The following is a 24956-nucleotide window of genomic DNA, read 5'->3' on the forward strand; positions in this document are numbered from 1 at the left end:
GAGTGGAAGTGGACCACAGCATGGATCCCAGTTTGAGGACTCCAAGTGTGGTTTGAACGAAGGAGAGAAGTGCCAAGGAAAGATGGGAAAGGAATTAGGGGCAACAGGGTTTCCGAGAGAAAATTCACAGTTGGTATTATGTAAATAAGAATTATAAGGAAAGGCAGAAGGTCATGAATGAAATTCGAATCAGTTTTAATGTTTTCACTTATGTTAAAATTACAAGTTTATTTAACTCCTCTACCATTCAAACTTTGGTGTTCCGTCATTAGTAGCAGGTAAGAATGTGAGAGGGGTGGGGACTGAAAGAATTGCAGAACGAAAATATGGTGAAGGCAGAAATGAGTAAAGGAATAAAAGGAGGTTGGAAAGCAAGTAAATAGGTAGAAAAGAAAATGAAGTAATTGGTGGCTTCAACAAGAAAAACCCAACGAAAAAGGGGAAGGAAAAAAGGGGAGGAAAGCATGCAGAACTTAATGCATGCATACCATGCAGGAACGCTAGCACAGGTAAAATTTGTAATAGCAACTTGGGAGGAATAATTAGAAGCCAAGGTGGTAAATGAAGAACTTCCAATGGAGGACTGGGAGCCATTCTTCATCGACCTGGGGCATACCAAAGGTCATCAAACACTGTTCAAACAAGCCATCCAGCAATACTAGGTCATGAAGAACCTGGTCGCCATGGCCATGGCAACATACAGGGACAAAGAAGAACCAGTGCAAGCCCATCAGGAAGAACTAAGTCTTAAGGACATCCAAAAGGAAATCCAGGCGGTGTAGGTACAGCAGTACCACCAGAACCTTCGTTTTGGGCAAATGGAAAAACAAATCCAAACCTTGATAAAGAGCGAAGTGCCCGAGTCAAGTGCCAAGGACCCGGAACCTATTGAGTCTTCTGAGGATTGATGCAGAGTATTAGAAAGTAAATTTTGTTTTTATGATGGATAGAATTTACTTTACAAGTCAAAGGATTAAGCATATAGTAGGTACAGTAGCAAACTTAGCATGGATGATAATGATCAGACTGTTTAAATTTTGAACGGCTTATGATGTTGATCAGTGGCCAACAGACTTGGTTTCCCTCAGATGTGGCCACCAGACATATTATTTTCACATTCTTATAGATAATTAATAGAAAAAGGAAGTACTACCAAGCTTACACAAAAAACAAAAAAATAAAAAAAAAAAAATTTAAAAAAAAAAATTATTGTGTTCATTGTGATTGAATTATTGTGTGCATTTCTATTGCATGTTTTTATTTCTGTAGATTGAGTACAAGAAATTTGTGTCTATTTATCTTAGTATGATTTGATTAGTAACTAAAAATTTCGAGTTATTTCTACATGGTATCAGAGCTATTGAAAACTACATAGAAACCAGGTTTCTGGTCATCTTTCAGAGAAATTTCGAATAGCATATTTGTGGTGCAGGAATTTACTTTAGTGCGGCAATAATTTCCTTCTATGGATTGAGGCTTGATTATGCATTGGAGGGAAATTTGAATTTCATAGCTTGGAAAGATAGAATAGAATATGTGTTGGATGAAAATGGAGTATTTGAGTCACACAAACTAATATTCCAAAACTAGTAGCATCATATGCACAACAACTGGCTCAGTGGAAGAAAGACACTAGAAAATCTAGGAGGATTATCCTAGAGGGAGTCAAAGATCATATGGTTTCGAATTTGCATGGAAAGGAGACTCCATTTTCAACGTGGAAAACTCTCACAGATTTATTCCAAAGCAGCAGTGATGTTAGGAAGTTGGAATTGAGAGATAATCTCAAGAACATTCAAATGGGAAAAAATGAAATTTTTGTTCAATACCTATCCAGTTTCACTCAAGTCATAGTTGAACTTGGAGGGGTTGGAGAGAAGTGCCATCGTCTGAACTTGTGAGATTAGCACTCTTTTCTTTACCAAATTCCTAGCACAACTATCAGGATTTAGTTAATGGAAGAGACAAGCCCCCAAATTGGGAGAGACTTTGGTCTGACTTGGTGCATGAGGAGATTAGAAGAAACACTAGAGATGGTGTCACATCCAGAGGAAGAAAAAATTTCTTTATCAGGAAAATGAAATAAGGCCAAGGGAAAGAAGGCCCAATCAAAGGTAGAATCCAACTAGAACCATGGCAAGAAGAAAGACCTCAGTAAATTAAATTCTTTCACTTCCATGAATATGGACACTATGCAACCAAGTGTCCACACAAGAAATCCAATAAGAATCCCACGGGAGAAACAAGAGGAGATGCTCTCACATCACAATTCAATTTGGATTTAACCCTCATTGCATGCATAGCAAGTATTGTATGAGGCATTGTATGGTACTTAGATTCTAGTGTTTCATTTCATATGATAAGAAATAAGGAGTTCTCCAGCATCTTAGAGGAGAAGGACCTACAATTACACATAGATCTTGGAGATTATGGAAGGTATAGTACCAAAGGGATTGGAAATATCACCTTTAAGAGGAATTCAAGCTCTCATCTTCACCTAAAGAATGTAATGTATGTGCATGGTCTAAATAAAAAATTAATTTTTGTAGATGTACTGGACGATAGAGGATATGATGTGGTATTTAGTACGGGGGGATGAATATATGAAGCATGTTTCTACTGGACAAGTAAAACAAATTGGTGTTCGAGTTAAAAATATGTACAAGCTAGACGTGGATGCACATGTTGCATTGAGCAGTAATGCAGAACATGTTTAGGGTTGAGACGTTTGAGATCTTTGGCATAGGGGCATGGGACACCTACACCATGGAGCTTTGAAAATAATGCAGCAGATCACCACTAGACTTTCAAAATGCACCCTTGATCAACATAATTTCTATAAGAAAAATATGTTAAATCCTCCTTCCAACGCTAAGATAGTAGAGTTGGAGACATCTTGAAGCGAATTCACTCAGATGTGTGTGGACCATTTTCCATGATCTCAACTACAAAGCACGGGTATTATGTGATCTTCATAGATAATTTTTCCCACAAATGTTGGATCTATTTCATGAAGAAGAAAAATGAGGTTTATTCAATGTTTGTTGAATTTAAAGCCTTAGTTGAAAATGATACTGGAAAGAAAATTAAATCCCTGAGAAGTGATAATGGAGGAGAGTATGTGTCTAATACCTTCAAATAATTATGTTCAAATGAGGGTATTATAAGGGATTTGATTTTACCCCACAACCCACAACAGAATGTGGTTGTAGAGAGGAAAAATATAAGTATTAAAGAATTTTCTAAAGTAATGTTGCATGACCAGGGATTTCCACTATCCTTGTGGGTAGAAACTTGCAATACAGTTGTTTATTTACGAAAAAAGAGCCCTCACAAAATTCTTGGAATGATTACACCTAAATAGGCTTTCACTGGGAGGAAGCCAGATGTCTCCCACTTTCATATTTTTGGATCCATAGTCTATTGTCATGTCGCCAAAGATAGCAGGAAAAAGTTGGAGACCACTACAGAGAGGGTGATCTTTGTACGCTATACCGAGACACCTTCATATTTACTAGGTGTACATGTCCTCACTCAGGATGATTATTTTAAGGAGAGATGTGATATTTTATGAGAAGATTTCCATGAGAAGATATCTAGAGTGAGAGCTTAGCATTCCACCAGAGGAGGAGCTTCTAGATCGAAAGGGGGAGCTTCAATTAGATCCAAAAGATTTTGTGGAGTAGCCACATGCAGAGAAACAGAGAGCAGGGCAAGTGGAGGCACCCACTCACATAGAGTCTTCCATAGAAGAGAGGAAGAGGAACAAGGAGGCAAACAGGTTGGTGCAGGAAGCTCGGGAGAAGATTGGAGCTCCTAGCTCCTTGCACAGACAGAGGATATCACTAGAAAAATATACATAATATATGGCACTTATGTCAGAGTTGATTGATTCTGAGCCATATTCTTTTGAAGAGGCAGTTTCCCAATAGGTGTGGGTAGATTCCATGGTGGAGGATTATGACTCCATCATGAAGAATGATGCTTTGGAGGTTGTGCCTAGACCTAAGGGAAAATAATTTGTTGGTTCCAAGTGGTTATATCAGGTGAAATATGTAGCTGATGGCAGTACTGAGAAGACGTATAAGGCTAGATTTGTGGCCAAAGGCTTCTCACGGGTGGAGGGGATTGATTCTGAAGAGACATTTTCCTCTGTGGCAAGATACTCATGTATCAGGACCATACTTGCATTGGAAGCACGGATGGGGTGGAGGATCCACCAAATGGATGTTAAGACTTCCTTCCTCAATGGAGTGTTTGAGGAATAAATTTACATAGATAAACCTTAGCGGTTTGAGACATTTGACATGGATACACGTGTTTAGACTTAGGAGATACCTCTATGGTCTCAAACAGGCACCTCGTGCTTGGTACACTCACATAGATTCCGATCTCAATGGATTGGGCTTCACTAAGAGTGAAGCAGATGCCAATATATACTACATTATGGTAGATGGTTGTCTTCTCATCTTAGTTATTTATGTCAATGATTTGATACTAACAGGAGATGAGAGGTTGATCCAGTCTTGCAAGGAGGACCTTGCAAGAAATTTTGAGATGAAGAAAATGGGCTTGATGCACTACTTCCTTGGCTTGGAGGTGTGGCAGGGAGATGGAGAGATATTTTTTGGACAGGGTAAATATACCTCTGAAATATTTTAGAGATTCCATATGCAGGATTACAAGCCCATAGACACTCCTCTAGCTACTAACTGGAGGAAAGAGTATTCTTCTACAGGAGAGGCAGTAAATGCCACTATCTATAGATGGTTGGTGGGGTCTTTGATCTAATTGGTGAACATAAGGCCCGATATTTATTTTATAGTTAATCATCTTAGTCATTTCATGGTGGAGCCTTCCAAGCTTCACTAGAAAGCAACAAAACATTGTTGGAAATAATACTGAGAGGGGGGGGGGGGTGAATCAGTATTATCAAGTTCTTTTAACAAATCTTCCTTATTTACACTTTGAATTATTTTTGCATATCAGTACCATAAAATAATGAGCATGAACAAGAAAAACAGATAGTCACACCAAAGAACACCAAATATAAGGTGGAAACCCAATGTGGCTGAAAACCACCTGCTGCAATATGTCTCTATCTTCTTTCAAATTAGAAACTCCTGTTACAATGATTTTGTACTGGTGCAGTCCTTTACCAGTACGTAGGCTGCAACCTGCAGAGAGTTATAACTCTCTCTCATTTTCCAGTCTCTCCTGAAAGGGATCTACAACCCCCTACTTCTTTTCTTTCAAGGACCACTTTTCATAAATTTTCAAACTGGATCCAACAACAACATTGAAGCTCATAATCAAACAACCTTCTGAATCACCCAATCACCAGATCCATACATATACAATGATATTATGAGAGTTATCAACCAGATCTAGTACATAAAGATAAGTCATTAATCATGCTGTTATCTGAACTCAATACAAGTAACCAAACATCAGTTATGCACCCAAAACCCTGCAGAATAGTCAAAGGCAGTTAAAACAAATTTTAAGCAGGGATCGCAACTTCACTGGTATAGATCTGCGGATATCTGTACTACCTCCGCACCTGCGCCTTCTGTGGCGCTGCGACCACCGCACCTGCACCTTCTGTGGCGCCTCCTCACTGCGCCTTCTGTGGCGCCTCCGCACTACGCCTTCTGTGGCGCCTTTGCACTGCGCCTTCTGTGGCGCCTCCGCACTGCGCCTTCTATGGCGCCTCCGCACTGCGCCTTCTGTGGCGTCTCCGCACTTCCGCAGCTGCAGCGCTCGAGAGATCACCCTTCACAGATTCGCTTTCAACTTCCCTTTCATAGATCAAACTTTTAAAACAATAACCCAATATTTCAGATCTTAAGATATTCGATTTGCAAGAATGAATTAGCCAAGTGATCTCCTTTGCTTTATATAGGCAAGCTTCTTCCTAAAAACATGGATCAATACCATAGATAACCAATACAAGGGGCCCAAAAACATGGGGCTCAATAATACCAAGGACTAACCACCATGGATCAAAGGTAAGTTCTCCAACATATACACACTTTTGATGAGGTACCATGGTCCAAAACCATAGGTTCAAATACCAAGGACTAACTACCATGGACCAAAGGTAAGTTCTCCAACATGAAAGTGCGTGAACTTTTTCTCTACATGAAATAAACTTTTCTCTACATGAAATAAACTTTTCTCTGCATAAAAGTGCGTGAACTTTTCTCTACATGAAATAAACTTTTCTCTGCATATAAGTGCGTGAACTTTTCTCTACATAGAATAAGCTTTTCTCTGCATATAAGTGCGTGAACTTTTCTGCACTATAATTTATCATCTGAGATGAGTGGGTTGCCATCAAGTACAACATATGTATCATAATGCCAACAATCTCCCCCTTTGGACTTGATGGCAACAACAACCAATCACTCTCCCCCTTTGACATCAAGGGCAAAGGGTTATGCTCCCCCTAAGAACATGCTCCCCCTGACTATAAACCAGATCTGCAAAGAAGAACCATAATCCATGACCATGAAAGAGATAGATTGCAGCAATAATCAGGCCAGCATCCAAGATCTCCTTCTGTACGTCCTCCATAATGCCAACAATGCATTATAAGCTCCCCCTGAGTACCTGTTGAAATATCTGAATGAGCTCCCCCTTTGTATATGTCATGGTGCACCAATCTGATCATGCTCTTTCTGAGAACAAGCTGAAATGTCTGCTCTGCTATATAGTGTTGTTCATGCTCAGGCTCCCCCTGACTGTAAGCAAGGTCTGCAAAATGATGTTCTACATCACAAATGACCTTCCTAAAAGATTCAATACATACATCCATCACCCAACCAAGTGGGGATATATCAGAAAAATGAAAACCAAATACATTACATCTTCATCCCAGGCATAGTGGGGAAACCAACATAGGTTGTTACATGACCTGAAGAGATGACACTATTACATCATGAGTCTTGATATGACATCACCTAAATAAGATGAACATCAGCAAAAATACTGTATGATCTGCTCCATAGTATCTGTCAACAGCAACTAGACCAGCAACTTATATTAGTGCATGAATCATCAAGGTGTGTCCGCATCAACAGAATTTCACATTCTATGTGAGAAACATCATAGCCATCCAGATCTACATGAATCAAGTATCATCAATTGGGAATATCTGCATTAATCAACATATGTATGAAACAATCCTATCATCATATAGATAAGAGCTCATTATCATCATGTCTCCAACAATGCAACTTTGAATAATCATCCCTATATCCAGCCAACAATCCTCATCCATTTGTGCCAAGAATGAAAGGAATCATAACTGTAATATATGATCTTTATGCATATGACGACAGTAGCATATGAGTGACTCAACATCAAGAAGATGTGAATTCAAGCTAAGTGCTTCCCATGCAAGCATCATTAGAGAATCAACCATAAATCTGATCCAAGAACCATGTGAACAACTCATAACCATAGCAAGATGAATCATTTATCCATATAAGTATCATCACCAAGGACTATTAACCATAATTCCAATAATGCATTAAGTCCATATGCTCCCTCTAAACCTATGCCATCTGTCTGATCATGCATATCAATAAGAAGTATCAAGACATCATCAATATCAAGTTAGAACCAAAACACTTCTAACCATCATATCCACACATCATTATTATTAACTAGAGCAAAACTGATCCTTCTCTTGAATATGTCCCTACTGCCTTTCTTCAAACAATCATATACGCGACTGTGCAGTAACTAACTCGCGTATATATGCAACTTTCCTTTATGGAGTTTGCATATGAGATTCAGGACACTGAAGTTTTGTACTTTCAGCTCCCTCTGATTCTGGTATGTCTGTACGTTGTGCAGTGCCGCCTTTTTCTGACTGTACTTCCTTTTTCCTCCATATCTTCAAGCGTGATGATGACATTTTCTCCTTTTTTTCAATAGATCTTGTTGATCTCTAATTTTGTCTGTCAGCCTTTTAAATTTTGCCTCTATTTGATATCTTTCTTGTTCACCCATAAGAGCAAATTCAGTAGTTTCGCTATCACTTTCATCTCTTCCAAAAGGAAAGATAGCTGGAACATCAGAGGATAATATATTCATACCTGATAATGATTCTGAATCTAATTCTGAATCTGAAGAGCTTCTTATACCTAATCCCCAAACGATTCTCCCACTGTCATAGTTCTTCTGAGATGACTTCTTTTTCTTAGGTGCTTTCTTCTTAAGCTTCTTTCCCATTGTTCCACAGATCTCCTTCAAGCGATCAAGCTTCTCCGAAGGACCTGCTCTGATACCAATTGTTGGAAATAATACTGAGAGGGGGGGGTGAATCAGTATTATCAAGTTCTTTTAACAAATCTTCCTTATTTACACTTTGAATTATTTTTGCATATCAGTACCATAAAATAATGAGCATGAACAAGAAAAACAGATAGTCACACCAAAGAACACCAGATATAAGGTGGAAACCCAATGTGGCTGAAAACCACCTGCTGCAATATGTCTCTATCTTCTTTCAAATTAGAAACTCCTGTTACAATGATTTTGTACTGGTGTAGTCCTTTACCAGTACGCAGGCTGCAACCTGCAGAGAGTTACAACTCTCTCGTTTTCCAGTCTCTCCTGGAAGGGAGCTACAACCCCCTACTTCTTTTCTTTCAAGGACCACTTTTCATAAATTTTCAAACTGGATCCAACAACAACATTGAAGCTCATAATCAAACAACCTTCTGAATCACCCAATCACCATATCCATACATATACAATGATATTATGAGAGTTATCAACCAGATCTAGTACATAAAGATAAGTCATTAATCATGTTGTTATCTAAACTCAATACCAGTAACCAAATATCAGTTATGCACCCAAAACCCTGCAGAATAGTCAAAGGCAGTTAAAACAAATTTTAAGCAGGGATCGCAACTTCACTGGTATAGATCTGCGGATATCTGTACTACCTCCGCACCTGCGCCTTCTGTGGCGCCGCGACCACCGCACCTGCGCCTTCTGTGGCGCCTCCGCATTGCGCCTTCTATGGCGCCTCCGCACTGCGCCTTCTGTGGCACCTCTGCACTGCGCCTTCTGTGGCGCCTCCGCACTGCGCCTTTTGTGGCGTCTCCGCACTGCGCCTTTTGTGGCGTCTCCGCATTGCGCCTTCTGTGGCGCCTCCGCACTGCGCCTTCTATGGTGCCTCCGCACTACGCCTTCTGTGGCACCTCTGTGGCGTCTCCGCACTTCCGCAGCTGCAGCGCTCGAGAGATCACCCTTCACAGATTCGCTTTCAACTTCCCTTTCATAGATCAAACTTTTAAAACAATAACCCAATATTTCAGATCTTAAGATATTCGATTTGCAAGAATGAATTAGCCAAGTGATCTCCTTTGCTTTATATAGGCAAGCTTCTTCCTAAAAACATGGATCAATACCATAGATAACCAATACAAGGGGCCCAAAAACATGGGGCTCAATAATACCAAGGACTAACCACCATGGACCAAAGGTAAGTTCTCCAACATATACACACTTTTGATGAGGTACCATGGTCCAAAACCATAGGTTCAAATACCAAGGACTAACTACCATGGACCAAAGGTAAGTTCTCCAACATGAAAGTGCGTGAACTTTTTCTCTACATGAAATAAACTTTTCTCTACATGAAATAAACTTTTCTCTGCATAAAAGTGCGTGAACTTTTCTCTACATGAAATAAACTTTTCTCTGCATATAAGTGCGTGAACTTTTCTCTACATAGAATAAGCTTTTCTCTGCATATAAGTGCGTGAACTTTTCTGCACTATAATTTATCATCTGAGATGAGTGGGTTGCCATCAAGTACAACATATGTATCATAATGCCAACAAACATGTTCTTAGATACCTCAGCGGCACAATGAATTTTGGTTTATGGTACAGGTAGACTAATGGAATGAAGCTCCAAGGCTTCACAGATTCATATTGGGTAGGGAGTTCCCCAAATAGGAAGAGCGCATTGAGAGCATTCTTTAGTGATGGGTCAGGAATAGTTTTTTGGTACAATAGGAAACAGATATATGTAGCACTCAGCTCAGTAGAGGTCGAGTATATGGTTGCTAGTCAAGTAGTATGTGAGGATATTTGGATGAATAAGATCTTGGTTGGTCTCTTTAGTCAAGGGATGGATCCTACATTGATCCACTGTGACAATCAAAGTTTATAAAACTCTCTGAAAATCCATTGTTTCATAATAGGTCCAAGCATATAGACAATAGCTACCATCACATGAGAGATTATGTGTAGAGGAAGATTGTTATGTTATAGTACATTCCTATAGAGGAGCCGAATGTGGAAATATTTGCAATGACTTTGTCAAGGGAAAATTTCAAGTTCCACAGGTGCAGGATTGGGGTTGTTCAAAACCCTTTTCTTGCTAAGAGGGAGTGTTAAATTGTAGCAAGAAAAGGCTTCATTTGACTTGTTCCTTATTCAAATGGAGAAATTTGAAATTACACATCAGCAAGATGACTTGAGTTGCAGTTAGCAGGAGTGACATAGCCAAGTCACTTAGTTAATTCATTCAATTCAAGTTTGTGGAAAATAAGTAGAGTTGTGCATGAGTTCATTGTTAAGATCTAGTAATCTAGTGGAGTTATAGTTAATGAAACTCAATTATTTGAGCTCTAGTCATGAATATAGTGAACATGAGTTAAATTGAGTAGTTGTAACTATTGTTAACCCACTAATCTCTTAGTTAACTAGTCAATTTACTAAAAATAGCCCTAGTCATGCATGCAATTTGAATTTCCTAGTTTAGGGGAGGGAAAAGGCATCAATTTAATCATTATTGTATACTAGTGAGTGTACAGTTTTTGCATGTAGTAGGTGATCCATTTCTCTTGGGAAATGCACATTCAAATAGGAGCTTTCCCTATTCTTTAAGATTTAATTTCCTCATAAATTGTGCAAGGAAATAGGAGGAGAAGAAGGCCTATTTTCGCTAAGTAATTTCCAGAGCAGACTCAAGAGAAGATCAGTATTGTAGTGCAGATTGAGCTTCAAGGATTGAAGCAATTGTAGGTTTTAACCCTATACAGAAATTACCTGCATATGAATTCTAAAACATAGAAAATAAACAATGCGAAAGCATAACACATAAAACACATATACACATAGATTTTCCCCTGGATCCCAAAACCAGGACTACCAGCTTGATTTTTCATTATGTTCCTTTCAATGTTACAATACATATTTATACATGCTGAAGCATCCAATACCATGGATTGAAAACCTTCACATCCAAAACCATGGACCGAAAACCATCGCATCCAAAACCATGTGTGAAAAACATGCACAAAACCATAGGTAGGTCCGCTCAACCTAATATAGAGTCCAAAAATAAAATTTTCCAGGGCGCTGCCCCAGACCCCATGGAGTGGGGTTACCTGCACCCCTCAAACCCCCTGTGACTCCCCCCCACTACGCAATCGGCGCAATGAAGGGGGGGCTCCGCCCCCCTTCTAACCCCCCAGTTAACTACATGGGCTAGTCGTGGAAAGAATATAACACAACCCAACATTCTCCCACTTGTTGTTTTCTTTCCACAGGGGGCCACAAGAGAGCTTAGTCATTTATCCAGCCCTGCAACACCCATTGTTTCTCTACACCAAGAGAACTTCTCAAAGCTCACAGATTTTGTCAATGCATCTGTAGTATTCTTCAAAGTGTCCACCTTTACCAGCAACACCTTTTTGTCTTCTATCATTTCCCTCACAAAGTGATATTGAACATCAATGTGCTTTGTCTTTGAATGATATGCAGGGTTCTTTACCAATAAAATTGCACTTTGGCTATCACAATCTATCCTTATAGCTCCCTGTACTAACCCCATACTTGAACACAATCTCTGCAACCAAATTGCTTCCTTGCTTGCATGAGTGGCTACCATGTATTCTGTCTCTGTAGTTGATAGTGCCACTACAGATTGTTTCTTACTCATCCAACTGGCTGCACCTCCAAATAGGTTAAACACATACCCACTTGTAGATCTTCTCTGATCCAAATCTCCGGCCCAGTGTACATCAACAAAGCCACGAATATCCAACACTCTGTCCAATCCTGATCTTCCTTGGTAACACAAGCCATAATCACTAGTGTCATGCAAATACTTGAAAACCCACTTCACTGCTGTCCAGTGCTCCTTCCCTGGTTTTGACATAAACCTACTCAATACTCCCACTACATGTGTAATGTCTGGTCTAGTACAGACCATTGCATATATCAAGCTACCGACTGCACTTGCATATGGAACATGGGACATGTCCTCTTCCTCTTCTTGTGTCTTGGGACATTGTTCAACAGATAACCTCACACCTACAGGAATAGGAACCTTCACTGGTTTACTATCCTGCATATTAAACCTCTGCAGTATTGTCTCAACATACTTCCTCTGGTTTAACCAGAGCTTCCTCTTTTCCTGGTCTCTTTTAATTTCCATGCCCAAAATATAGTTTGCAGCACCAAGATCTTTCATGTCGAATTTGGAGGACAATTGGGTCTTCAAATCCTGGATAATTTCTTTGTCATTTCCAACCAGCAACATATCATCCACATACAAGACCAGATAAATAACACGGTCACCAAATAATTTAAAATACACACAGTGATTTTCTTTGCTTCTAGTGAAGCCAAGTTGTTGGCTTATATGGGCCTGACCCAAGTTTGGAAGAGTTACTTAGCCAAACAAATCCCGTAGCTACCGACCCTTTTGGCAACAACCCGCAGAGCGCGGACTGAGGTCTCACCCGTGGTAGCAGGGGAGGGTGCTGGAACTAGGTTTCCACACCCTTGGGATGTCTTGATGTGGTCTGGAAGGTTCACACCGTGTTCTGTGGCTTTGCGCCACTCTGCTCCGCGCAGATCTGGACCCAGAAAACTCCTTAATACTTGTTAATGCACTTTTTTATAGATTATATCTACTTTTTATGATCTTTAAGAAAACATTTAACAGAAATAACCAGTTCACGCACTTAGAAAAGATACAGATTTGCTTAAACTCATATCATAAGCCTACACACATAGATCAAACAGTTATATTAACCATAAATTAGCCAGATCTGCAATAATTCAAATTTAACACAGAATTTTAGAATCAACTTATTTTTATTCACTTCTTTCACCAATACATCCAGCTTCGCCCTGCGCACTCAGCTACAGGGTTCTACGCACACAGCTGCGGACTCTACTAGGCCTTTGCGCACACAGCTGCAGAGCCTTTATCTACCTACCAACACCCTTGACTCTGACTTACAAATGCTTCAGACTTTTCTTCTCAAAAACCCATTACATTTTAGATCCAAAAGTACATACTTCCAAAAAACTACTTTCTACCCATAGAGCCTCGCTCTATTTATACATTCCCATGGTCCGCGGACCATGGGCAAGCTGACTTATTATTCTATATTATTTCTTGGGTGAACAACCCCTTGACTCGCTCTATTAGATTTCGCACTCCACATATTTCGAAGTCTTTACCATATTTTTATCCTAATTTATAGGCTCTAAGCCCCAAAACTGTTACGCAGGACCTCTGCTACCCAACAAGCACCCAACACAATCATTGTGACTCGTCCCGAGTCACTCATCGGTGCAGCGAGACGCACTGCCTAGGCTCCACGGTTCACCTCCCTGTGAGTGACATCCTTCATGCTGCTGCTCCTTCTTCGTCTCCTGCAATGCTTCTTCCAGCTCTTGCTTCCTCATTTCTGCCAATTCTCGCAACCGATACTGCTCATTCTGCTCTGCTCGGTTAACACAGAACACCCCCTCAGAGGATTTTAGCTGTAGCTGAGGTGCCGCATACAGGACCTCCTCGTACCAAAGTAGTCAACTTCGAAGTACGTATCTTCTCTTCGCACTATCTGCTGCAGCGTGTGTTGCAATTTTGTAAGACCATTGCTGTTGTCCGCAAGATCCCAATCTTCAAGATACACCAAATATGACTTGTTAACTGCAATTCCACCATTTGGCTTCGTATTTATAACTTTTCCTCTATCCTTTATGGTTCGCCGACTAGCCCATGGGTAAGGCGACGGCACCCGGACCAGTTCTGCTTCGTGTCTACAAATTTCCGACACATCCTCTCCCATCAATGCTGAACTCTACATCATGCCCATAGTTTTCCACACCGTGTTCCTCAGAAAGCCTAGCATCTTTGGCCATATCACAACTCTCGGCCTGACTCCTTGATCGGAGATAATGAAGAGTTCCATAGCAATGAGAAAGCACAATAGCTTAAGGTTCTTCAAAGCGTAGCTTGTTCGGTGAAGGCCCCTCTGTGATTTATAAGTGTTTCGAAATTCAAACTCATTGGCTCTCGCCTTTTTTGGTGTCCTCATGTTAAGCTTGTGGTAGATCGTTCCAGATCTGGTTCATACCTTGTCTCTTAATTGCCCGCCGCCCGCTCCCTTTTGCCATAACTCAGACATCTTGTCATGAATAGTGACAGCAATAGTCACCTCTTGCTTAGCAACATAGCAGCGCATCCCTTTCCACACAACCACGATCCTTGTGACAAACCATATCCATGTGCACCCCGGTGGTCGCACAGCTTCCTCCCAGACTACTTTATCGTCCCGCACTCTCTTTCAACTGGCTGGAGCGGTGAGACTGTCCTTCGGTCGGTTAGTCAGGCGGTCGACCCACCCGTGTAGAGCTTCAGGCGACTGCCATTTACTCTTCTCGAGAAGGGGTCTCCATTGAGCTTAGCAAGCTGGATCGCGCCTCCATCTATAACATCTTTGACTACATAGGGACCCAACCAATGCATGCGGAGCTTGCTAGGGAATTTCTCAAACTTTTTGTCATATAGTAATACTAGATCATTCTCCTTGAAAGTGTGCACCTTGATATGGCGATCATGCCACACTTTCTCTCGTTGTTTTTGTACTTGCTGATGGAATCCGGCCAAAAACCGTTCCTCCTCAAGTTCCTCCAGTTGCGCGAGCCGTTCCTCCAAAGCCTCGCGGTTGGCCATGCCTGTTATTGTCGTGATTCGCAAACTAGGTACAATATATTCCATAGGCATAACAGCTTCCTTACCATAGACTAACTGAAAAGGTGTCTGGCCCGTCAACTTCTTGCACGCTGTTCGGTAAGCCCATAGCACGGCAAAGATGTGCAAGTCCCAATCATTTCGCTGCGCGTTACAGACATTAGTCAATGCAGTCTCTAAAATTTTGTTGAACTCTTCGATGGTCCCATTCGCTTGTGGATGGTATGGCGTACTCTGTTTATGATATATCTAGAATTCCTTAGTGAGTGTGCTAATCGTTTCATTCGGAAAGTGTGTCCTCCGGTCGCTCATTAAAATCTTGGGACATCCAAACCATGTCAACACATTCTTGAACAAAAATTTCGCCGCTATAGTAGCCGTGCAGTCCTTAACTGGTTGTGCTTCCACCCACCGAGTCAAATATTCTATCACGGTGATGATATAGCGCACACCCATCTTCCCTTGAGGTGCAATAGGTCCCATGAAGTCGATTGCCCACTTTTCGAATGGTTGCAGCGTCATCTGTGGATTGAGTGGCATTTCATCCCTTCGCGATGGTTTCCCAGTCCATTAACATATGTCGCAAGCCCGATAGTATGCTTTCAAGTCTTGATGTAGAGTTGGCCACCATAGTCCTGCATGAAGAATATTTTGTGTTGTGGCGCGACCCGCATAATGTCCTCCAGCAACCCCTCCATGTGCTTCGGCTAGGATCTGTCCTCACTCAAATTCAAGTACATATTTGTGTAATATTTCGTCGTTGCCCATCTTGTAGAGGTGTCTTGCAATAACAGTAAAGTCTGTTGCGCGTATCACCAATTCTTTCTTCTGCTAAATGGAATATTTTTGCGGTGTGTTTCCTGTAGTTAAGAAGTGGATTATGTTCTCAAAATGGCCATCCGCGACACGCACTGCATATAGTTGTGCATCCGGTAGTCCTTCCTCCAAATTTGTGGGCTCTTCATCGTTCTCAATTCGAGATAGGTGGTCTGGACCTGCGTTCAAATGTCCTGGCTTTACAATGACTTTGAAGTCATATTCTTGAAATAATAACAGCCACCTACAAATGTGCCCCCCCAACACAGGCTTATTCACTAGGTATTTTAGCGCTAAGTGCTCAGTATACATCTTAAAGTGTCCTCCAAGCAGATAGTGGTGGTATTTCTGGAGCGTGTATACCATCGCCAATCCTTCTTTCTCAGTAGTGGAGTAGTTCTTCTCAACTTTGGACAATCGTTGACTTGCGAACGCGATTGGATGATTAATTCCCTCCACTCCTTCTTGAGTGAGTACCGTGCCCAATGCGATACATGACGCATCAACATGCACATGAAATTCGATGTCCCATTTCGAAAAGACCAATATAGGGGTTGATGCCATCTTTTCCTTAAGCGTTTCTAGACTTCTGTTGCATTCATCATTCCAGCAATAAGTAGCATCCTTCTTCAGCAACTGTTCCATTGGTGTTGTGATCTCTGCGTAGCTTTTTATGAACTTCTGATAGTAACCAGTGTGGCGCGCAGTTGTTTGACACTTCGTAGTGCTTGCAGATTGAGTATGACAGCGATATTCGCTGAATCCACCATCAGACCTTGATTACAAACCACATGGCTAAGCAGGTTCCCGAAGGGGACGAGGAAAGTACACTTTTTCAGATTTAGCGCAATCTGGTGCCATCGGCAAGTATCCAGCATTAATCGTAAGCTCGCGGTATGTTTCTTAGCTATCCCAAATACGGTCCAATCATCAAGATATACCTCTAAGAACTTGTGTATAAATTCCTTGAATGCAGCTACCACAACATGGGAGAATATCGCCGGCGCGTTCTTTAGTCCAAAAGGCATCACCGTATATTGAAAACATCCCCATTCAGTGGCGAAAGTTGTCTTCTATCTTCTTGCGTGATCTTGATCTGGTGGTAACCCGAGAAACCGTCCGTGAAGAAGTAGGCTTCCTGTCCTCCCACATTCTCCAGTACCTCATCTATAAATGGCGTCAGAAAGGGATCGTTGATGCATGCATCATTGAGCTTTCTGAGATCAACGTAGATGCGAATTTCAACCTTTTGTTTCTTCTCCTGCACAACCATAGGACTTACCCAGTCGGACTCTTCTACCGGTTCAATTATTCCTACCGCAAGCATCTTGTCCAACTCTTTGCGGACCTTCACTTTGTATTTTGGATTCAACCGGTAAGGCCACTGCTTAACTGGCTTTTCATCTGGCTTCAGGGTTATCTTCATCATTTCCAGGTCACCGAGGATCCCTTTTAACTCCATGATTTTTGTGGGGAATAAGTCTTGATATTCTCGAAGCAACTCAACCACCTTTTCCACCGTGGCATCATCCCAATAGTCTCCCAGCGTTGCATACTTTGGCTCTGCCTCTGTTCCGATGTTTACTTGTTTCGTTTTCAGTGGTGCGGTGATGTCTAGATCCTTGATTGCTGGTCCGCGCACCTCGCGACTCCCCTCTATTTCTGGAATATTGATGTTTCTAGGGTCGTCCTCATCATCTTCTACCTGCACATTGTAACATTCCAAGGCCTAGCTCAACTATCATGACTAGTCTGGCTGCATGATTTCTTCTGGTTCTGATGGTATCTTGAAGATAATGGCCTTTACCACCTACAACGCGTTGTCCACAGTATCCATCCATTAATCCTCAAAGAGGAAAGTTGACAGAAACCCTTCACGCAAGATATCCCATTCACCTGTGCCATGTCGGAGCTCTTTCTCAGTATACCAATTCCTTGGAATGACTTCCAAGGTATGATAAAATAAGAGTACCCACTCCTGTTGAGACTCTTCTCCATAAGCTTGGACCCATCTGGTCAGGTGCACGTGCGGATCATCACATCTAGCGTATTTCTCCATTATGCGTAGTCCTGGCCTCCCAAATCGTATCTGCATCATGCGCCTACAATCACGCCAATTTTCGAAGGTTCCTTCATGTGTGCCCCACCAATGCATAGGCATCGCGCACAATGCCCATTTCAACGCATTGAACCGTTGGTGCTCTGGTACCGTGCTTTTGATCAAGAATTCATCTACTACTATTAGCCCATAATACATCGGTAGTTCACGATCCTGAGTTTTAACGCAACACAACGATTTAGTCACCATATTGCAGTTTAACGTGGTTACCCCATTCAGCCGGTTATGCCATCGCTCATCTTCTTCATCTAAATCTTCGGTGCCGAAGTCTACATGCTCCCATGATATTTTTCCTTCCGTCATCGGATTGTCCCACACTTGATGTCGTGCAGTGATTTTGTAAATACAATCTAACTCATCATCACTTCCTTCATCACGCATGGGTTCAGTGTAACGCGGTCCTTCAACCGGGTCTAGTGGAATGACTACGTGGAGCGACTTCTTGTCAAAGATCATTTTCCGCTTCTTTAAATTAATAACTCCATTCATGTTAGTGGCCCAATCTATTCCTAATAATGCAGGGTAAAGGCTACTTTCGTCCACAATTTCGATTACCTCGAAGTCCGTTTGGGTGCTTGCGCCTTCTATATCTATCGTAATCCCTTGCAGTCTTCCCATGGGCAGGATCTTCTGTTGATTCGCCATCCTCAATTGAATAGGAGACCATTGCAGTGTGGGCTTGCCCATGCGCTCCCACATTTGTTTGGGTAGTACATTTGCATCTGAGCCCAAGTCCAAAATGATCTGATCCATCTCATAGTCACCAATCTGCGCTGTTAACCGCATTTCCCACCCAGTCCGCAATGCATGTTTTCCCAATTTTCGGATCACGCACGGTTCACTTGACCCTGCGCACCTCTTTATCAATTCTTGCAAGCCCTTAACCACTCTATTGTCGCGAAGCAATTTCATGCATGTCTCTAAAAAGGTAGTTAGCATCGAGGGATCCCTTTCTATCTCAGATTGATCCCTACTACCTGGGGTAGAGACCTCCGCAAAGCTCTCCCTAGCTTCCAGACCTGTCTCCTTGTGAACTCTTATGTCCTTCTTGGTTGGTTTCCCCTTATCCTCTCCTATGACCGTGCCACTTCTGAGCACCATATTTACGTTGGGATCTTCTTCACGTAGTTCGGACCTCATCATCTGGACGTTCTGTGTCATCATAGGTTGTGCTGCCTTTTTCTCACGAATCTGCGCTATCAGTGTGGGGCAATCTATCAGTTCATGATTGAATTGTTCACAGTAAGGGCACGATATTCTGGTCGGATTGGTACAGTCCCGCGCGTAGTGACCTGGTCCTCCACAGTTGTAACAGATGAGCTACCCGCGACCCCTTCCTGGCCCCATTCCTCCCCATCCTCGCCCACGTCCCTAGAACCCACTGCGCGCTATCTCCGCGATTGGATCCTCACCTCACACTTCAGTCTACATTCTGTAGGTAGGTGACTGGTCCATCAATAATTGATAACTTTGGCAGTCTTGTTCCTCGTGGCCCACCGATCTGCAAAAGTTGCAAAATAGCCGCTTGGGGGGGGGGGGGGGGGGGTTGTCTCATATTCTGTAATAGATGACAGTTATCCGTGGCATGCTTTACTCCCTCCTGGCATATTGCGCACCAGAGTACGAGTGCCGCGCTCGGCCCTGCCTGTGCCTCTGGTTGCAAAAGTGTTGGTCCCCCTGCTGCCACATAGTTCGCAAAAACTAGACAGTGATCTTTGTCATGACCCTGGCTTCTACACTTTATGCACCATACTTCCTCATGGGCTCCTGGGCGAGGTGCCTATTCTTGTTTTAACTTTTTCATTTCTAAACACAAATTTTGTATTTGCGCGTGGATTTGCTAAACTCCCAACCTCGAATCCTGTATCGGAGTTTTGTACAACCTCATCGCGGTCTCTAATGCTTCAGCTTGGGTTGAGATATTTTGTTGTGATAGCGTCATCTTTAGGTGTGGCATTAGTGACGCCACAAATCACACGCAGTGTTGTGCATCCGACAGCATCATGTTTGCCTCACGGATTGTACTTTTCAATCTCTGATCTAGATCCCACGGAGTTTCACCAGGCATCATCGCGATTTCCTTGAACCCTATAATCGACTGCGTTTCTAATTTCAGCCAACTAAACTCTTTTTTTAATTCGGTTCGGATCTTCGTTGTTCCCACATTCGGGTTGTCTCTTGAATACTTTATATACCATGTCAGCGCTCGGTCCTACAACGCGCTAACTAAGGTAGCCTTCTTGATGTTATCATCTGTAACTCCATGTGCTTCCCATACCGCTGCTACCACAAACCAAAATTGTTCTGGATCTTCACTTCCTACTCCTTTGAATACCGGTAGCTGGATTGCACTCGTCATTCTTGACCTTAGACTTGCGTGTCGGTGTTCTATAAACCCATATTGCTCCTGATTCAATCAATCTTCAAGCTCTTTCTTTGTAGGATTCTGACATCAGACACCCCTTAGGCAGATCTTGATCCCAAAAATGAAACCATTTGTTGGCTTATATGGGCCTGACCCAAGTTCGGAAGAGTTATTTAGCCAAACAAATCCCGTAGCTACTGACTCTTTTGGCAACAACCCGCAGAGCGCGGACTGAGATCTCACCTGAGGTAGTGGGGGAGGGTGTTGGAACTAGGTTTCTACACCCTTGGGATGTCTTGATGTGGTCTGGAAGGTTCGCACCCCGTTTTGTGGCTTCACGCCACTCTGCTCCACACAGATCCGGACCTAGAAAACTCCTTAATACTTATTAATGCACTTGTTTATAGATTAGATCTACTTTTTATGATATTTAAGCAAACATTTAACAAAAATAACCAGTTTGCGCACTTAGAAAAGATACAGATTTGCTTAAAATCATATCATAAGCCTACGCGCATAGATCAAACAGTGATATCAACCACAAATTAGCTAGATCCGCAATAATTCAAATTTAACACAGAATTTCAGAATCAACTTATCTTTATTCACTTCTTTCACCAATACATCCAGCTCTGCCCTGCGCACTCAGCTGCAAGGGTCCGCGCACACAGCTGTGGACTCTACTATGCCTCTGCGCACACAACAGCACCAACACCCTTGACTCCAACTTACAGATGCTTCAGACTTTTCTTCTCAAAAACCCATTACGTTTCAGATCCAAAAGTACATACTTCCAAAAAACTACTTTCTACCCATAGAGCCTCGCTCTATTTATACATTCCCATGGTCTGCAGACCATGGGCAAGCCGACTTATTATTCTATATTATTTCTTGGGTGGACAACCCCTTGACTCAATCTATTACATTTCGCGCTCCGCATATTTTATTTTAATCCTAATTTATAGGCTCTAAACCCCAAAACTGTTACGCAGGACCTCCGCTACCCAACACAAGTCCCCGTATAAAAGTATCAAATTTCTGATACCACATCCTTGGTGACTGTTTAACCCATACAGAGACTTCTTTAACTTGCATACTATTTCTTTCTTACGGTTCACTACAAAACCCTTAGGTTTCTTCATGTAGATCTCCTCTTCCAGATCCCCGTGAACAAATGTTGTCTTCACATCTATCTGTTCTACCTCAAAATCAAAAGCAGCAGCAACAAATAAAAGTAATCTAATAGAAGCTACCTTGGAAACAGGAGAAAAAATATCACCAAAATCAATTCCTAGCACCTGGGAATAACCTTTTGCTACCAACTGAGCTTTGTATTTCTCCACCTTTCCTTCTGCATTTGTCTTCTTCTTGAACACACATTTGCTGACAATGGGTTTCCTTCCACCCAGCAACTCCACCAGATCCCAAGCCTCATTTTTGTGCAAAGATGCGATTTCATCAACCATGGGCTCTTTCCAGAGTTTGTCATCCTTTGAATCTACTGCTTCCTTCGCAGTTCTGGGATCATCATCAGTAACAAATAAAGAAAAATTTGAAATGAAAGCAGATGGATTGTACCTTTCTGGTTGCTTTCTTTCTCGTACTGATCTTCTCACACCCGGAGTTTGTGGCTCTTCATATTTTGATTCCTCCTCTGCTATAGAGTCTGATTCTTCTCCTTAAGCTCAAACTCTATCTTCTCAGGTTCCTTTGGTTTGACTTCATGTTTAATAACATCTTTCACCTCTCTGAACAACACATCTCGGTTATACACAACCTTCCTTGTTACTGGGTTCCAAAGCTTATAACCCTTTAAACCATCCTTATACCCAACAAAGATGCACTTTTCATATTTACTATCCATCTTGGTTCTTTTCTCCTTTGGAACATGTACATATGCATCACATCCAAATACCTTCAGATGTGAAAGAGAGGGTTTCTTACCAGTCCATACCTCTTGTGGAGTCTTATCCTCCAACGTTGATGAAGGTGATCTGTTGACTAGGTAACATGTTGTCTCCACTGCCTCTGCCCAAAATTCCTGCCCTAACCTAGCACCACTGAGCATTCTTCTTTCCCTTTCCATCAACGTCTTGTCCATTCTTTCTGCAACTCCATTTTGTTGAGGTGTATATGGAGTAGTCTTCTGTCGTGCTATACCACACTTCTTACATAATTCTTCAAATTCCTTACTGCAAAACACTCCACCGTTATCTATCCTCAGCATCTTTATCTTCTTCTCTGTCTGGTTTTCCACGAGAGCCTTAAATTCTTTAAACCTGTCAAAGACTTCAGATTTCTTCTTAAGGAAATATATCCATGTATTCCTTGAGAAGTCATCTATAAATGATACATAGTACACAGACTTACCCAGTGATGGAACCTTCAAAGGTCCAAACACATCACTGTGCACAAGCTCTAATATATGTTTCGCCCTCTTACCACCAGAGGTGAAACTCACCCGATTCTGCTTCCCATATACACAATTTTCACAGAAATCAAAATCTAGAAAGCTATTACTCATACCTTCTACCATACCTTTACCATGAAGTATTCGAAGGCCCTTCTCTCCAATATGTCCAAGCCTTTGATGCCACAGCATGGTCTTCTCTCCAGAGACCACTAGATTTTCTACTCCACTTTCAGGAACCACGAAACTGTTGCACCCATCAACAACAGTGCTACCTTGCAGCTTGTACAGAGTTCCAATTCGAACTCCCTGCATCAATACCAGTGCCCCCCGAACCATCTTGTAGGTATCCTTCTCGAACACTGTTTTTACACCTGCATCATCCATCTTGCTTACAGAAATCAGATTTATGGCTAATGCAGGAATATGCAGAACACCTGGAAGTGTTTTAACCCTTCCACCTTGCAACTTGAACTTTACTTTTCCATGACCAACGATTCTAGCCTTCCTTTCATCCCCCAAGAAGACATCACCACCATCATATTTCTCATACTCGCAGAACCACTCTCTATGGGGAGTGAAGTGAAAGGATGCACCTGAGTCAATCAACCATGCCTCATGATCTACATGTGTACTTGAAGAAGCCAAGTACACATCCCCACCTTCATCTAAGATGGTTTTTACCTCTGCAGAAGGAGCATCATCAGATCCCTTTCATTTATGAGGAGCTTTAGATTTACAATCCCTTTTGTAGTGCCCTTCCTTTCCGCATTTCCAGCACACCACCTTTACAAGTTTTCTTGGAGATTTAGATCTCCCTCTAGATTTAGATCTCCCACTCGATGACTTATTTTTGTTTTTGTTCTGGGACCGTCCTCGTACAGACAAGGCATCACCATTATGGCTCTCCATATTTTTCCATCTCATTTCCTCTGTCAGCAAGGATGAGACTATTTCATTAAACTGCAAGGCAGTTGCATTGCTACCTATTGCAATAACCAGACTATCCCACGAATCGGGTAGAGAACACAACAAACTAATGCACTTATCTTCATCTGAAATTTTAATATCAACAGATAATAACTGACTTACCACAGTATTAAATGTGTTCATATGCTCTGTCACCGAGTCTCCATCTTTTATCCTCAGGTTATACATCTTTTTCCGTAGGAACAGTTTATTCACCAAAGACTTGGATTGGTACAAAGTCCCTAACTTGTCCCACAAAGCTTTTGTCGTAGCTTCCCTTGATATATTTAGCAATGCTGAATCTGAGACACACAATCATATTGTGCTCTTTGCCTTCTGATCCAACTTCTTCCATTCTTCATTGGACACTCCCGTTGGTTTAGTACTCAGATCTACAGCGATCCACTGATATTTATCCACCAACAGATCCTCCATCTTGAGTTTCCACAACTCAAACCTCTGACAATTAAATTTCTCGATCTCTATCTTTCCACTGCTCACCATCTTCTTTCACCACCAGAATTTATCTCATAGATCTCCCACTAAACAGGGTCTACCACAGGCTCGAGCAAAACGCCTCAGCAACAAAGGCATCCCCTTGAAGCCAAAAAGCTCTGATACCAAATGTAGGTTTTAACCCCATACAGAAATTACCTGCATATGAATTCTAAAACACAAAAAATAAACAATGCGAGAGCATAACAAATAAAACACATATACACAGAGATTTCCCCTAGATCCCAAAACCGGGACTACCAGCTTGATTTTTCATTATGTTCCTTTCAATGTTACAATACATATTTATACATGTTGAAGCATCCAATACCATGGAACGAAAACCATCGCATCCAAAACCATGGACCGAAAACCATCGCGTCCAAAACCATGTGCGAAAAACATGTACAAAACCATAGGTAGGTCTGCCCAACCTAATATAGGGTCCAAAAACAAAATCTTCTGGGGTGTTGGCCCTGACCCCATAGAGTGGGGTTACCTGCACCCCTCAAACCCCCTGTGACTCCCCCCCACTACGCAATCGGCGCAACGAAGGGGGGGCTCCACCCCCCTTCTAACCCCCCCAGTTAACTACGTGGGCTAGTCGTGGAAAGAATATAACACAACCCAACAACAATAATTGTAATTCATTATCATCTCATATGATATAATACAAACAAAGGAGGGGCTTTTCCCAGTTGGGCTCCCTAGTAGAAGTATTGTGTTCATTTTGATTAAATCATTGTATG

The sequence above is a fragment of the Pinus tabuliformis genome, chromosome 7 (genome assembly GCF_031772625.1).
Source record: "Pinus tabuliformis cultivar Carrire ecotype Pingquan chromosome 7, CPIR1, whole genome shotgun sequence".
Taxonomy (NCBI): Eukaryota; Viridiplantae; Streptophyta; class Pinopsida; order Pinales; family Pinaceae; genus Pinus; species Pinus tabuliformis.